General features: G+C 31.5%; 1 protein-coding gene across 2 annotated transcripts in view; it reads right to left on the minus strand.

The window, feature by feature from the left end:
* Nucleotides 1–15,974, minus strand: part of Ncc69 (sodium chloride cotransporter 69) — a 235,386-nt gene extending 219,412 nt beyond the window's left edge. For both annotated transcript variants that reach the window (XM_075371314.1, XM_075371306.1), the window contains exon 1: nucleotides 15,687–15,974. The gene's annotated coding sequence lies outside the window, so the exon portion shown is untranslated. The remainder of the gene's footprint in view (nucleotides 1–15,686) is intronic.
* Nucleotides 15,975–16,182: the final 208 nt, after the last annotated feature.

Here is a 16,182-nt window from a genome sequence, read left to right on the forward strand (position 1 = left end):
CATCTCCTTTTTTTAATTTTTCTTTTTTTTTATTTAAATATATTAATTTATTAATAATTATTAACCTCCGATTGTAAAAAAAAATTACAATAAATAACAGTTCAGTAATAGCAATAAAAAAAAAAATATGAAAAATATCAGAAGTTATTAATGAAATAAAATTTAATGTACTTTTCATTTTACAAAAATGTGTGTGTAATTTAATATGGTGCAGTAATGAGTTCTAGCCTTGGTGAGTAAGGATGTACTGCTGTGCGCTTGTTTATCAGCGTTACTTATTGATACACGTGTTGTTTGACTACTGTGTTTTGCTTTTGGTGAATAATATCTTCTGCGTATTTTATTAAATCTTTCACACTCCCTGGGTCAAATCAGTTTTATTTTGTAAAACATTAAATCGTTAAATAAAACATTATTTAAATAAACTTATTTAATAAATATTTATCTATAATATTTTAAATTGTGTTCAGAGTGATCAGTGTTTCTTTGCAACTTTTGTTTAAATTATGGATAAATTTGTAACGCCGCAGTCTCAAAAAGGAAAACGGGATCGTCCAGTTAATTCACCTGACGAGAAGGACCAATCACCAAAACGAATCTCTGGTTTTAAAAATGTCGATCCGCTTCAAGGCATGGAAGCAATGATGAAAAAATTCTTCGATGAAAACTTGGCCAAGCTGTCAACAAAAGAAGATGTTTTGGATATAACGGCTGCGATTCGAAATCTCGTGGAGGAAAATAGATCGTTGAAAGAAGGGAGGATTTTGAAGGAAGAAAACCCCAAAATTTTGAGCCGGCTTGATAATTACGAAGAACGGGCGCGCCGAAATAATTTAATATTCAAAGGGCTGAGATTTAATTCCGATGAGGATTACCGTGTGATTATGAGGGATTTCTGTAGGGATGTGCTATAAATAGATAGGCAAGCAGCAATTAATCAAGCCCATACATTTGGTAAAAAAAAGATAATGCTCCCATTATTGTGCATTCGCCATTTGATAGCGATATTGAGTGTATGTTAAAAACACAAAGAGGTTAAAAGAAACTAGCATGATAGTACACAAAGACTTTGATTGGGAAACTAGGAAAAAAGGGGAAAGCTTGTGGCGATTCGAAGTGAAGTTATTAAAGCGCTGGGCAATAAGAACATGATTATTAATGTGAACTAGCTGATTGTGGAGGGTCAAAAATTTACTTGGACGGCGACGGGACGGTTGATGTGCGTTTCGCAAGACGGCGTAGCCAAATTGAAGGAGATGTTCGATTATGATTTTGGGGAACTGTTTAAAAAAATCAATAGACAAACCGGGGAGGTTCAATAGTGTGAGGTTGTCTGTCAGGAAGGGAAGCGAGATAAAATAATTAAGATTCTAGGATATAATGTAGCGGGACTCAGCGGTAAGTTATTGATCCATTATGTTTTTTCGTTTATAAAGAAGTACGATACTGTTTCTTTGAGTAAGACTTGGGTGGATGATGAGATAGCTGAACGATTTGAAATTTTTTTTCAGGAGTATAAGGTTGTATGGGTTCCAGCAGTTAGAAGTTCGGGTTATGGAAGATCTAAAGGTGAAATTATGCTAGCCTATAAATATAATTTGCGGGGTTTAAATTGTAGTTTTTTCCAACCTATGCGGGGGAACAGCGATGCCAGTAAAATGAGATGATTACTGTGTGTACGTAATTCCAGTTTACTTAAACAGTAGTGGGACGTGGAAGGATGATTTTAGAAGATTATGAAGCTTTATGGAAAACATTGGCGAAAATTATTACTTTGTTCTGTTCGGGGATTTTAATAGTAGAATAGGAGGTCGACAGACATTGCCAAGTGAAATAATGGAGAGTGAATGGAATGTAAATGCAATTAGGTGTTCTAAGGATGAGGTGGTTAATACTCAGGTACCGACAGTGATTGAATTGTGTGGGAGGTTTGATGTGTGTATGATAATTGGGAGAACAGGGAGTGATGAGAGGAATGATTAGATTTTTATTAGGAGGATGGGAAGTTCGGTTGTAGATTTATATCGACAAAGTTAAGGACAGTTAACGATTTTCAAGTTATTTACGCTGATTTTGCCCATTGAGGTGAGAGTACAATCGCAGCGACCATTTAAAAATGATAACTGTTTTCTGTCTCTGTTACCGAAGCCAAGGTGGTCTGAGGCGGAAACAGAGGCGTACAAGCATGCACTGGAAAATTTAGAACGAGACGCGGCTTTGTCTGGGGAAAGTGATCAGGATGGGGAAAAAATTATAGGTATGATTTATCAGGCAGCCGGAGGAAATCTGTCAAATAGAGGAAACATTAAAGAACCCAGTAGGCAGAAACGGTTTGACTGGGAATGTCGTAAGGCTAGGAAAGAATGTTTTGCTTGCTTAAATTTATATACACAGCTTAATACAGAACAAATGCGCCTTATTTATTTGGAAGAAAGAATTATCATAGTCCCTGTAATAAAAATAAATCTGCTATATTTAAATAGGTAAGGGAAAAATTTCTAAGAGTTCGGGATTCACGGGACTTTTGGGAACTAGTTAAAATATTTAAAAAGTGGGGAATTAAATGTATGTGGGAAATTATAACAAATAAATGGGTGCTGCATTTTCGTTGTATCTGTGGGAAGGGGGCTTTGTTCCAGTCGCATATGCGTGGTTTCTAAACTTTCCGAGTCGCAGCGCCCTCTTTCAATTAATGTTTTCCATGACGCCATACCCTAAGTAAAACTATGACTACTCGTAAGTAAGAGATAAAGATAAATAGAACTCATGTATCTTCATTATTTTTTTACTTTATTAAAATCAAATTAACAAATTATAAATTTCTTGGTTCAATAAATTATGAAGCTTTTACAATATTTCGCGGCACTCCTGTGAAGAGGCCGCAGCTCTTGCTGCGGTCGGACAGTGTTTTATGAACAATTTTTAATATTTAGCCGTTATAGGTCCCGACTTCAGGATAACATTATTTTGATAAAGAGAAACATTGTATCTAAAATAATTCAAAATTATATATCAGGCAGACTACATGTTTATTTATAATAAGGTACATCATTTATTTTTAAGAAATATGGTTTTCCTAGTTTAAAATGTCTTAGAAATAATAGAATAACTCCTTATGCCCACTTATCCCGGTGAGGAATCGAGCATTTTTTGCTCGAATTCACAATTTTTTTATACTTACTCTGAGTTGAATCTCAAAGTTGAAATTTATACTAACGTTTAATACCATAGAGACATTTTATGTGTGTAATTTTTAAATTTTTATCTGGTTCCCAACTAAGATATTGCAACTGAAAAATATAAAAAAATTCAATTTTTAAAAGGATGTATTTTTAAAGGATAAGCTAATCACCAGTGATATTATATATAAAGTAACTACACTCTTAAACATAAAAGTACAGAAAAAATTGAGGCTGAGAAACTGTTCTGTGTTTGAGAAATTACCCTATGAAAATTGAATTTTGTTCATTCGCATTCGATTACTTTAGGCTACAAAGCGTACATGAACAAAATCATATGTATAGGGCTTTGATTTGCAGGCCACAATGTATTGAATACAATGGCAGTTTATTTGGAAAACCTAAGGCGGCAACCAGTGATAAAAAATTTGGAAAATCGTAGATACTTGTGAACGCGAAATACACCGTGAGGCCTAAAACAAAAATGGCCGCCATTTTTGAACCGGATGTAACAAATTTTTTTTTTTAATCAGTTTTGAACTAACAAAACATAAGGAAATTCACCTACAAAATATGAATTTTTTGTGAGCTTGTTTAAATTTATATAGACATTTTAATATAGAACAAATGCGCCTTATTTATTTGGAAGAAAGAAAGACTTATCATAATCTAGAATCATCGTCATCATAGTCTGAATTATCAGTCTAGAATTATCATGGTCAAGCAACCAATTATTTTTTTTCTGGACTACCTGGAATGGATTGACCCATTTGACAAATTTTCTCATGAATCAGTTAATCTTAATTGTCTATTTGTATTAATTTCCATTGTTATATTGATTAATAAGACATGTCATTCTAAATCATTTTAATTATTTTTAATATTTTCACCATCTCTAAATTCTAACTAACGGCAATTTTGATAACTGTTGTAACAACTACTAACTAACGTGACGATACTTACACATAGTATGCTTATGTTTAAAAGCTGTCTATCATTTTTTCCCTCAATGTATAAAAATAATTTTGGTTTTTCGGAATGGAGGAAAGACCATCTTCGATTTCATTTTCTTTAAACCTTCCAATACTTTTAAAAAGTATATGAAGGTAATTTGATAAGAGCACTCAAGTGATTGGAAAATGTTTTAAACCTATTTCATAAAATTCTGAGCAACAGTTCTAGAATTAGAGGATAAAAAACAACTATCCAAAGATATATTTCTATAAATCAACGCAAACAGATTGAAGCCTAATAATACTTAACCATAATGAATGATAATATGATTTCCGTGTCATGGCATGTATGAACGGGACTCGAATCCGGAAAGTCAGGATGAAAGAAACAGACGCTTCCACTCTGCCACGGAATAGTTAATATTATACTCCTCTCTAGTTAGGGGTAAAATTTGTTTTAAGTATCAGTTATGTACAGAGAACGATACAGTTTCTGAATAAAGGAATAAGAAATAAATAATAGAATATTCTCTGTTTTATAATTTCTGTGCAATCGTAGGCGGTAGCATGTTTTTTTTGTTCTGATTTTAAAAAATTCAATGCCTGGGCGTTGCTTCGTAAATGAATCACAATATCCGACAACGTTGTAAACAAATAGAATTAGTGTAGAATAAATTTTACAATCAATTTCAAACCATCTGCAACTACAAATACTAAATAAATTTAAATGTTTATAAAGTTATAACTTTACCAAGGAGTCGAAAGCTTAATAATATCGTTATTAGCAGGATAAGTACTAGACCGAAAGAAACAAAAAAAAAAGACAAGAAATATTTTTTTTAAATTCCGACTAAAAAGAAACTCTGATGATAGTCAATTTTTACTATATAAGAAGCGTAAACCTGTGCGAATAAATCCGAAGTTTACTAATTAGCTCATATTAACGGTATAAATCAAGGATAGTTAATATTCTTATTTTATTTCCTAATCACGTTTCCGTTGATCTGAACGATTTAATTTCACAACTGAAAACCTTTTTTTAAAAACTAAATATAAACAAACAAAAAATTAACCTTTTGAACCATGTTTTAATCATACTCCAATTTACATTGTTAAAATGGGCAAAAAGAAATTAAATATATTTCCTCTATGATATGCCTTTCCTCAATATCCTCGTACAGTTTGATCGTTTGTAGAATCACAAATTTTCAAATCCTTTGATTATCCGTGTAATTTTGCAGTCGAGAATGTTTTTTTTTTAATTAAAAAAAAGCTTTGTTAACTTTGAAAAGCATACTAAGAAAATTTATATAATAATAAAAAATAACTATTATTACGTCACAGGTAAATTTACATTCATAAACAAAAATGTGATTAAATGTATTGTGCCCATTCATAAGGAAACAGTAACTCTCCTAAAAGAGTTATCTTATCAGCAGTCCGGTATTGTGACTGAATTATGTTTATATTACAAATAAAATTTGATGGTTTAAAAACATCAAAATTGAACGATTTGGCGGAAAAAATGTAAAAAATTAATTATTATGCAGGCCTTTATAGACTTTTATAGAGTTTCAAACAGACGTAAATAATATTGTTGTTAAAAGTACTCATAAAATGTTACTTCCCTTTAGTAACTTAAAGAAAAATTTCGATAAAGTAAAGAAATTGCGCAAGTTAAAAGGATACTGGTTAAGAATAAAATAAGACAACCTGAGATTTTTTATCCTTATTATAAATCAAAGTAGCAGTTATTATAAAGCAATTAAGTATTAGATTCATCGGCAAATATGAAGTGCGAATATTTAGGTTACACAGAGTGTCCTGAAATTTTATATCTCATTATATGCCAGAAATATTCTTTGCTCTGTACTTGCAACAATGCTATCATTTTAAATAATTTAATAAAGCAATCCACCCCATTACAAATATTTATATTTAGACGCGAAATAAGTAAACCAAAAAAAAGATTAATCTACCGTTTAATATTTGTTTTTACGAAAACCTCTGGCATTAACCCTGTCTTAGTGATAAAAGCCGGTATCTCTTCTTGATACAAATAATGGATGAATTATTTATGTGATGCAATTTTTAGTACGGTTTATGGAAATCTGAAAAGTTATTTTAAAGATTAATGAACTTTTTTTTTAAAGTATAGATTTATTTAAAATTCTTCTAATAATAATAATAATGCTATTTTTATTTTTTTATTTTTTGTTATTTATGATAGATAGCTTTCGAAAGGGTTATTCAAATACTACAAAAAAATAGCGGAAAACAAGAACATATCGTCTGTGATATTAAGACTATTTTAATCAAGTACTTAAAGATAGATAATATTTGGAAGAGTGTTCAAAAGTTTACTGATAATATCATCTAAACCTGAGGACATTTTCGTAGTTAATTACTAAATAAAAATTTTATTACATACATCACTTAGCAGATATTAAAAAAGTACACGAGTAAACCAGTTTATACGAATGAATCGAAACCTATCAATCAATTGTTCTACAACCTTCATCATGTTCACAGCCTCATACTAACCCCATGGAATGCGTACAAAAAATTCGTACAGACATCCACTGATCATTACTGCCTAATGTAGAGTAAATAAAAATTCATTTTAAACATTTAGTTCACACTGAACCTTCTTTTAATACCAGCTGATTATCAAGCAGTTTGGTAACAACTTAATAGTTCTTTTTACTACATTTAAAACTATGGTAAGCAAAAATACTTCAAAATTCGACCGGCCACCATCTTTCACCTAATTTTCTTGTCTTCGATACTTTTAAAATATGTGCCAATATCTTATCCTTATTTAACGTTCGAGCTCCCTTCTCATACAACCCCCTCCCACCCCAAAAAACTGGGAAGCTTGGATACTGAGTAAAAAGGGTTATTATTACCTATTACCTGCTGAAATCTTAAAAAATAGGTAGACAATGAAGCGCCAAGATAGAAACTGCAAATGATTTCTTTACCAAATACTTACATAAAATTTTCTTTAGCGTAATATATTATCATCAAAAAAAAAATAATTATGAAAATTAAATTTAAAATAGCTAATACAAAAACATGTTGTTTTTTTTTTAAATTTTGATATGTTTTATTTTAATATTAGTTCTTGTTGAGGTACTACGTCTAAAAACTTTTAACTTTATATTTGGTAAGTAAACCATCTTACTTTTTATTTTAATTGTATATAATCCTTAATATGTAATGCACAAAATATTGAATAACACTATTGGGTCGCAATTACTTACAATGGTATTTCAAGAGGAATATACTGGTGATAACCAATCAACCTCTCTCCTTTTTTGTTTAGCCTCCGGAACCACCGTAAGGTATTACTTCAGAGGTATTACTGCGGAGAGTGAGGTGTGATGAATGAATGTAAATGAAGTGTAGTCTTGTACAGTCTCAGGTTGACCATTCCTGAAATGTAGTTAATTGAAACCCAACCACCAAAGAACACCGGTATTGACGATCTAGTATTCAAATCCGTATAAAAGTAACTGCCTTTACTACGATTTGAACCTTAGAACTCTCGGCTACGAAATCAGCTGATTTGCGATGACGAGTGTAACCACTAGACCAACTCGGTAAGTAAAAACCACCAACTTTTTTTTTTATTTATTTATTTTTTTAACCTCCGGGTCCACCGTTAGGTATTGCTTCAGAGAATGAGATGAAGGATTTTTAGCGTGTATAAAAATGCCATGCCTGACCGGGATTCAAACCAGGGACCTACAGATGAAAGGCCGAGTCGCTACCACTCGCGCCACGAAGGCCGACGAAAACCATCAGTTTGTCACGGTTAAAGATAACGAGTTTAACCACTAGACTAACCCGGTGGGTTGAAACCAACCAACTTGTCATGGTTAAAGGTAACGTTGTCTCATACCTTATCATAGGTAGAGCAATCGGTTCAGGTGATAAATCTAATTTAAGTTGTCTTTACAATAGTAACCAGACTAAAACTAATCCAAAACCTATTCGCTAAACACATTGTACAAATTTTAATAATTACATTTTCTGTAATCTATTATTTCTTAAAAATACAAGGTTTCATTTCTGAACTATAAAAAAAAACAAAATACAGCATGGCTTACAATAACAAAAAAAATGTATTACATACAGCCTACTGGCACAAAATTATTTTTTTAAAATCACTTTTATTCAGTTTAGAATGATTTATAAACTGGTTTTTCAAACTGAGCAAAAACTGACCGATTGTGGTGATGACGTTGATTTTTTTTTTTAATTTTTCAAATGTCATTTTTTTCAGTAGTTTATGACAAATCATTATTATGCACTCAATATTTACTAATACTACAAATTTACCATCGAAATATGGAATCGGTTACAGCTACGTATCGTGCACTTCGAGATATTTATTGTGTGCATAATCGGACAAACAAAACCACAATTCATGTTTTGCTTACAAGATTTGAAGAGAATTTTTCTACTTGATGTTGAAACATCAATTCACAAAAGAAATACAAGGAGTCAAGAGAATATTGCTGCTGTAAGTACAAGTAATCAGGAAATGCCTTGTGGTCCTGATTTCGCAAAAGGGAAATTCCTTTACCTTCCCGTGGTATAGAAGAGGCAACGATTACACATACTGCTTATGGTAATATGCGTAAGCGGCTAAGGAAGGGTGGGACCGAGCATCTCTCAGGATAAGGAGATCCCCTTCTTCAAATGCCAACAGCATCTATGGATGGTGGAGGGGCGACAAAAAGCAGGGCACCCTCTTCTCTTGGAATGGGAAACCATTCCTAAAGGCAGATAAACCGAACTTTTAACGGCATAGGTTGCAGAAGGCAAGAGGAAACCACCGCATTAAAGACCTTTTTGGTATCCCTAGTCCTACCGGATTATTATCTGGAGAGTATCCGATTGAAACTTGTCATAAGATAGATCTACATGAGAGCGAGAAGTACAAATGTTTGTAAAAATCGAAATTTATCGATTCCACATCATTCTCAAGAATTGGGCCTTTCTTCAACAACATGGCAAATTTTGTGTCAAGTTCTTACTCTACACCCACATATGATTCAACTAACTCGAGCTACGGGACTGTTCTTCGTAGAGAATTTGCTGATTGGACTCTAGAGCAGCTCGAAGTGGATCCAAATTTTCATTAAAAAAATCATTTTTTCAAATGAGGCTCATTTTTGGCTTGATGACTTTAAAAACCAGAAAAATTGCGTATTTGGGATGATTTCAATCCATAAATTATTCAACAGCGACTATTACTTCCGAAAAAATCTCTGTTTGGTGTGGATTATAGGCTGGTGGCATCAATGTGCCATTTTTTTTTTCAAAAACGAGCAAGGAGATGTTAACTGCTTACACGTATTACCATAAGCAGTATGTGTAATCGTTGCCCCTTCAAAACCACGGTAAAGGTATTTCCCTTCCTCGAAATCAGGATCACAAGGCATTTCCTGATTAGTTGTACTTACAGCAGCAAAATTCTCTTGACTTCTTGTATTTCTTTTGTGAATTGATGTTTCAAGGAGATGCTTTTTAATTTTTTTTTTTTTTAATGGTTAATTTAAACACTGAATTTTTTTAAACCTGTAGATGATTTGATTGTTATAATTTTTTTTTATCGCTGCGTAAAATATTAAATTTTTTCACTAAAAGTAATTTTGTAATGGCAAATATCGAGCTATGATTAGTGATTTTTTGTTTGCAAATTTGGAAAATTTTAATTTAAATGAGATGTGGTTTCAACAGGATAGTACCATATCCACGCAGCTGCTGAAATAATTCAGTTATTGCCTCAAAAGTTTGGTAATTCGACAATTTCACGAAATGGTACTGTCAACTGTCTACCAAGATCATATGATCTGACTTGCTTAGACTTTTTTCTTTAGGGTTATTTTAAGTCATAAGTCTACATCAACAAATCATTAATGATTAGTGGCTTGAAAGTAAATATTCAACGCGTTATTGTGGAATTCAAGCTGATTTGTGCGAGAGTCCCGTAAAATTTTGTTGCTTGACTTGGCTAGGTCAAGCAAAGCAAAAATGATATTGGTTTACAAGTGTAATGTTATAAGATTCAAAATAAATAAGAAATTGATCGATGTTACACATACTTTATTTTTTTATAATTGTACTTTCTGAGCTGAAAATGAAAGACCCTTTATTATGGATTGTTAATTTTATAAATGTTAGTTAAAATTATTTCAAAACGAAGCACTCCAGATCATCAGATATAATAATTCGTAAAAAGAAAATTGGTCTAAAAAAAATTGTTTCTCGAAAGACACGCATGTACACAAGCACATATACTACAAGAAATATAAAAATGCATCTGTTAAGTTACAAGACTCCCACTGAGTCTTTTATACTCGTGTTACTTAAAGAACTTCCCTTGAATGCCTACTCTTTAATCTGTAAGAGAATATTTATTCAAGAAAGAAAATATTTATTCAAGAAAGAAAATTCTTCCTTTTTAATTCTCTTCACAGGAAAGTTCCATTTTTGTGACATTGACTATAATGACATTTTTTATGATTAATACATAAGCTCAAAATCTGTGCGAGAATACGAAATAAAAATTTCTGTTGTATATGAAAAATGCAAAACCTTGCCTCAATCTATCTCCACAAGGTGGTACCTCCCCAACGGTGGTTTGAATCACCTGGAAAATTTTTCATTTTTAAAAATTGACAATTTTTTTTAATTTTTCGATCCCAAGTTTATCAGACACGCCTCTGTTTTATCATAAAATAACTTTAAAAACAATATAATAAATAAAATTAATTAATTGAAATAGATTTTATTGACACAAGGGCACCGTATGTAACCTGAAATAGGTAATGTTGAAAGATAACAAAGGAATTTCAATAAATATACAGTTGATGAAATTAAAAAATGATAACAGTGTTATTTTTAGATAAATAAATAAGAAGTATTTATAACTCTAACAATAAGTAAAATTAATAACATAATCACTGATAAAACAGTCGGAAAATCATTGGAATACCGTGTATCTTCCAACACTGAATACCAATAAGACGCTGTTCAAAAATAAAATATAATATTTTACGTATAGTAATCTCATTGTAGAAATTGTATATTATTATTGTATGAGGTTTACAATGAAAAAACAAAGAAACAACTAGAAAAAGAACGAATCTTCTGATAAAGTGAAAAGTAACGTACAAAGTTCTATCAGGAACTTAGTTTAGCAATAAAATTATCATTTTGCTGTAGAACAACTCAAAACGACTAAGAATAAGATGCTTGGCGTACATTTGTACTTTATGTAATACAAGCTCTTTTACTTTGCCTTGTCAAGAAGCTACATGCCGTACAATTCACTATTCCACCAGTGCATCTTGACCACCGTAGGGAAGACACCCTCCGTTACCTCCTCCGTTCCTAGCCCTTATGGGCTTTACCGGAGGTCATCTTCGAAACCTCGGGTTTTGACATATTCCAGTCCACCTCGGCCAGGATGCCGAGTCATTAAATAGTACTACTACTTAATGAATGCAAAACAAAACACATCTCATAGAGTCTTGAGTAAGACTGAAAGGACTTAACGAAACAAAGGAACTGAATTACCTACCTGTAGAAGGTAAAAGTTAGTTCAAAACACATCACAAAACATAAAAATCTTACACGGAACAATAACACAGTAACAACGAAACAAAGGACAAAGACAACAAAAGCATCATTTATAAAACAAAACATCAACAAAAACAGAATACAAGAGAAATCCAAGCAGGGCTCTAGATCCCCTCAGCATTCATCTCCTTTGCCAAGTACACCACAAAATTTTCCAACGCCAACTCGATAAGATCAAGCCGACAGATGATCTCCGTGCGCATTAACTCGTACATCGAGTACTCATAAAAAACAAGCTAGGTGTCAACCAATTGTACACCCTGAGGACACATCCCAGAATCTACCAGGCCGAATTTCCGCAGTCTGTCCCTAAAAGCACCATGGCCGGAAAGAAATTGCGTCACATATTTATTAGGGTGCACCCAAGAGGCGTCCCGCAAACATTTGGAAACAGTTCATGCGTATAACGCCCACCCTCTTTCTCATCCCATCCGGCCTGCCACAAGGCATTGCCATGTCGTTCAATTTCTTGAAATTTATCAGCCTTTATACAGGATGCTCATGGTCTTAAAATTAAGACCCCAATCAGAATTGACCACACATACAATACCGAAGACATTCCACAAGTGCACCAGTCACAGGCCAAGTGCTTATCGGTTTGATTAAAGAAACAGTTTAGGGTAGAATCGAATTTCAGTTAAATTCATAATAATTTCGGCCGAATATAAAAATTTCAAAATTATAATTTCAAAAAAAGTTTTTTTAAATTACGATTTCAAAATTAGCAAAAAAAATCTGATATAAAAGACACAGCAAATTTAACAAATGTTATTTTCGTCCTTATACAAGTGTTCTACAAACGAGATATTTTATCGAAAACGATAAAAAGTGTATTAATGAAATTTGTAAAAACGGTTTAAGTACTAAGCATAAATTCTGAAATCCATTATCCCTGTATTTGTAGTAAACAGAAAAATAATAGGCTTGAGAGAAGGAAATACAGCGGATTAATATTAATATGGTCATTTACAAGCTAAAAAAAAAAGTTTAATATTGGCGATAACTAACCTTCCCACTCACTCACTCATTTACTGAATTCATAAAAGATAAAAAAAGAAAAAAAAAAAAAAATTTCTCACCGCGTGATGGGTTTAATTATTACCCTTTCTCAAGATTTCTAAATGTTTTACACACAGTTTTTTATAAGATTTACTGCAAGAAATTAATTTAAAAACCACCCCGATGGTGGAAACAAAAGAAGTAGTTTGTTTTTCTTTTCAAAAGGAGGGGGCTTCGAAGAAAATGAAAGTCAGTGTAGAATAAATTAAGATAAATACCGACAGCAATATTCCTAAATGTAATAGCCAAGACCAATAGTTGTTATCACAAACGGTTTGTTACAAGTTAAAGTGTTTTATCACAAACTGTAAAATTTATTGGTTCGATTTGAGTGTTGACACAAAAGGTGTACAGACAAAAACCGAAAACGATTGAAAACTCATCTACAAAAATGTCGAGGCACAATGCCATGAAAACATGTAAACAGAAACATAAAATTTTCATTCAAATACTCCTAGACAAATATGTCACCTAGACATTTCACTGAAAAGGTAACATTCAGATTTAATATTTCTTTAGTGCATTAATTTTTTTAAGATCACATTTCATCAAAGTCGCATTAAGATCTAGTTTAATTAGATTTGATTTGATACAGACTATTAATTTTAAAGACTATTAAAATTAATAATTTTAATGTTGCAAGTTAAGATTCAAGTGATCTTCATTCAATTCATTAATTTTAGTAACAGTTACAGACGGTCTAAACTAGTCACTCTGTAGTAAATTTTAATGTAGATAAAATTAGGGAGAAATTTCAGAATAATTAAATAAAATTAAACTAGAAAATCGAAAAATAATACGAAACTAAACTACAATTTTCAATTAATATTAAATAATCAGATATTTCACCAACTCTATTTCATATACACATACGTAATAATGCCTATTAAATTACATATTCCAATTTTTAAAAGTACATAAAATTTTATTTCATTAATAACTTCAGATTTTTTTCATATTTTTTTTTATTGAATAATTATTTATTGTAATTTTTTTTTGCAATCACGGGTTAATAGTTATTAATAAATCAATATATTTAATTTAAAGAAAAAATTTTTTTTTAAATAAATTTAAAAAATCAAAAAGGAGATGAAGTTGATTCGAACCGATATGCCTTTCCCTTATAGATCCAAATATTTCATTAATTAAAATTTCATTTGGCCCTAACTCTGGAACCAATGAAAATAAGTACAGTTTATGATAAATCGTTCAAAAACTCTCAATGAGAGCTTATTACTGCAATTAAGAAAATGTCCAAAATCCAAATTTTTGGGGATTTTTGGACCCTTTTGGTACAGTCGATTGCAATCAAAAGGGGAGGTGGTGCACAAATAGATGTTACAACAGTCCTGAATCCAAAATTTCAACATCCGACGGCTAATCGTTCTTGAGTTATGCGAGATACATACGTACGTACAGACGTCAAGCCGAAACTAGTAAAATGGATTCAGGGATGGTCAAAATGGATATTTCCGTTGAAATTTGAAAACCTAAATTTTTCGATATCACAATATTTCGTACAAGGAAGTGAAAATTGTGTAATTATGCAACAATCTGAATAGAATATTTATTTATACATTAAGCTAGGGTTGGAATCGGAAAGAGAGATCCAGTTGCAAAAAAAAAGGACGCAACATTCTCCCGCCTAAGCATAGAACGAAACATGAAAAAAAAAATGATGTGGACACCACATAACTTCCTTGTACGCCTATTAAATTGCATATACACATTTTTTTTAAATGAAAAGTACATAGAATTTTATTTCATTAATAACTTCTGATTTTTTTTTTTACTGTTATTGAATTATTTATTGCAATTTTTTTTTATATCAGAGGTTAATAATTATTATTAATAAATATAATTAAATTTAAAAAAAGTTAAAAAATAAAGGAGATGAAGTCGGATTTGAACAATGTGCCTTCCCCTTATAAGATCCAAATATTTCATTAATTACAATTTTATTTGGCTATATCATTGGATTCAATGGAAATAAGTACATATGATGTATTGTTGAAAAGCTCTCTGTAAGGGCTTATTACTGCAGTTAAGAAAAAGTCCAAAATCCAAAGATTTTGAATTTTGGGCTTTTTTGTACATTTTTGGTCAAGTTGATTGCAATCAAAAGGGGTGGTGCACAACTAGATGTTATAACAGTCCTAAATCTAAAATTTCAACATCCTACGGCCAATCGTTTTTGAGTTATGCGAGATTCATACGTACATACGTACGTACAGACGTCCTGCTGAAACTAGTCAAAATGGATTCAGGGATGGTGAAAATGAATATTTCCGTTGAAATCTGAAAACCGAAATTTTTCGCGATCACACTACTTCCTTTACTTCGTACAAGGGGGTAAAAATTGGGTTAAATAGAAAAAAATAATCGATAAAACAAAACCGTAACCGTGTAGTCACAAAATATGATTATTTAGCCTTAATACAGTGACACAAAAAAACGAGTATTTCAAGATAAACAAACGGAAATAAACTAATATTATTTTTAATTACAAATTAATTTTTACTTTAAAAACTAATCTTAATTTTGTAAATCAAAACTAACTCTGCATTAGGAGTAGAGATACAGAGTTATTTTATATTTATTAAAAATACTCTAATGTCCATTTATTTCTTAACATTAATTTAAAAACAAAATAATAAAATTGTGGGTATAAATCTTTTGAATGTTACACACATTTTTTTTCTTTTTACAATTTTAAGTCGACTTAAAATTGTGAACCTAAATTTTAATTTGGTATGCCTTAAAGGTATATGATTTTCCAAAAAAATAAAATATAAGTTTTTAATTAAAGTGTGAAAAAGACTTCCATAAAACATACCTTCTCTGAACTCAGTTCGCATAAATTAATTTAGCCGCCGAATTAAATGTAGACGTCAATAAAAATTGATTTGTTTATGATGAAACGGTTTCAAAACTGTACACTCCCGAAAAAATTACCACTTGTATTAGCAAGCAACTTAACTAATTTAACTATTTTAAAACACAATAAGTATATACTGACATATTAAAAACCTTTGGTCACATGTTCACCGTAAACACCGGTAAGACAAATAACAACGTTAACCGAATTTCAAGAGAACAGAATGAATACACGCGCTCAACAAACCTGCTTCACATTCTCCTACCCGGCGGCTTCTTACCCCCACTATAACAGCCCTTTTCGTAGTGGTTGAGCGGCATGCGTCGCACATCTGCCTTCTTTACAATACAATGTTGCCATTTGTCAGCTAGTTGCCCTAGGATGAAAGCCGCACTTTTTTTTATACAAAATCATATTATTTACGTTAGTAATACTGTGATACTAATTTTAAAAT

The sequence above is a fragment of the Lycorma delicatula genome, chromosome 1 (genome assembly GCF_047948215.1).
Source record: "Lycorma delicatula isolate Av1 chromosome 1, ASM4794821v1, whole genome shotgun sequence".
Lineage (NCBI taxonomy): Eukaryota > Metazoa > Arthropoda > Insecta > Hemiptera > Fulgoridae > Lycorma > Lycorma delicatula.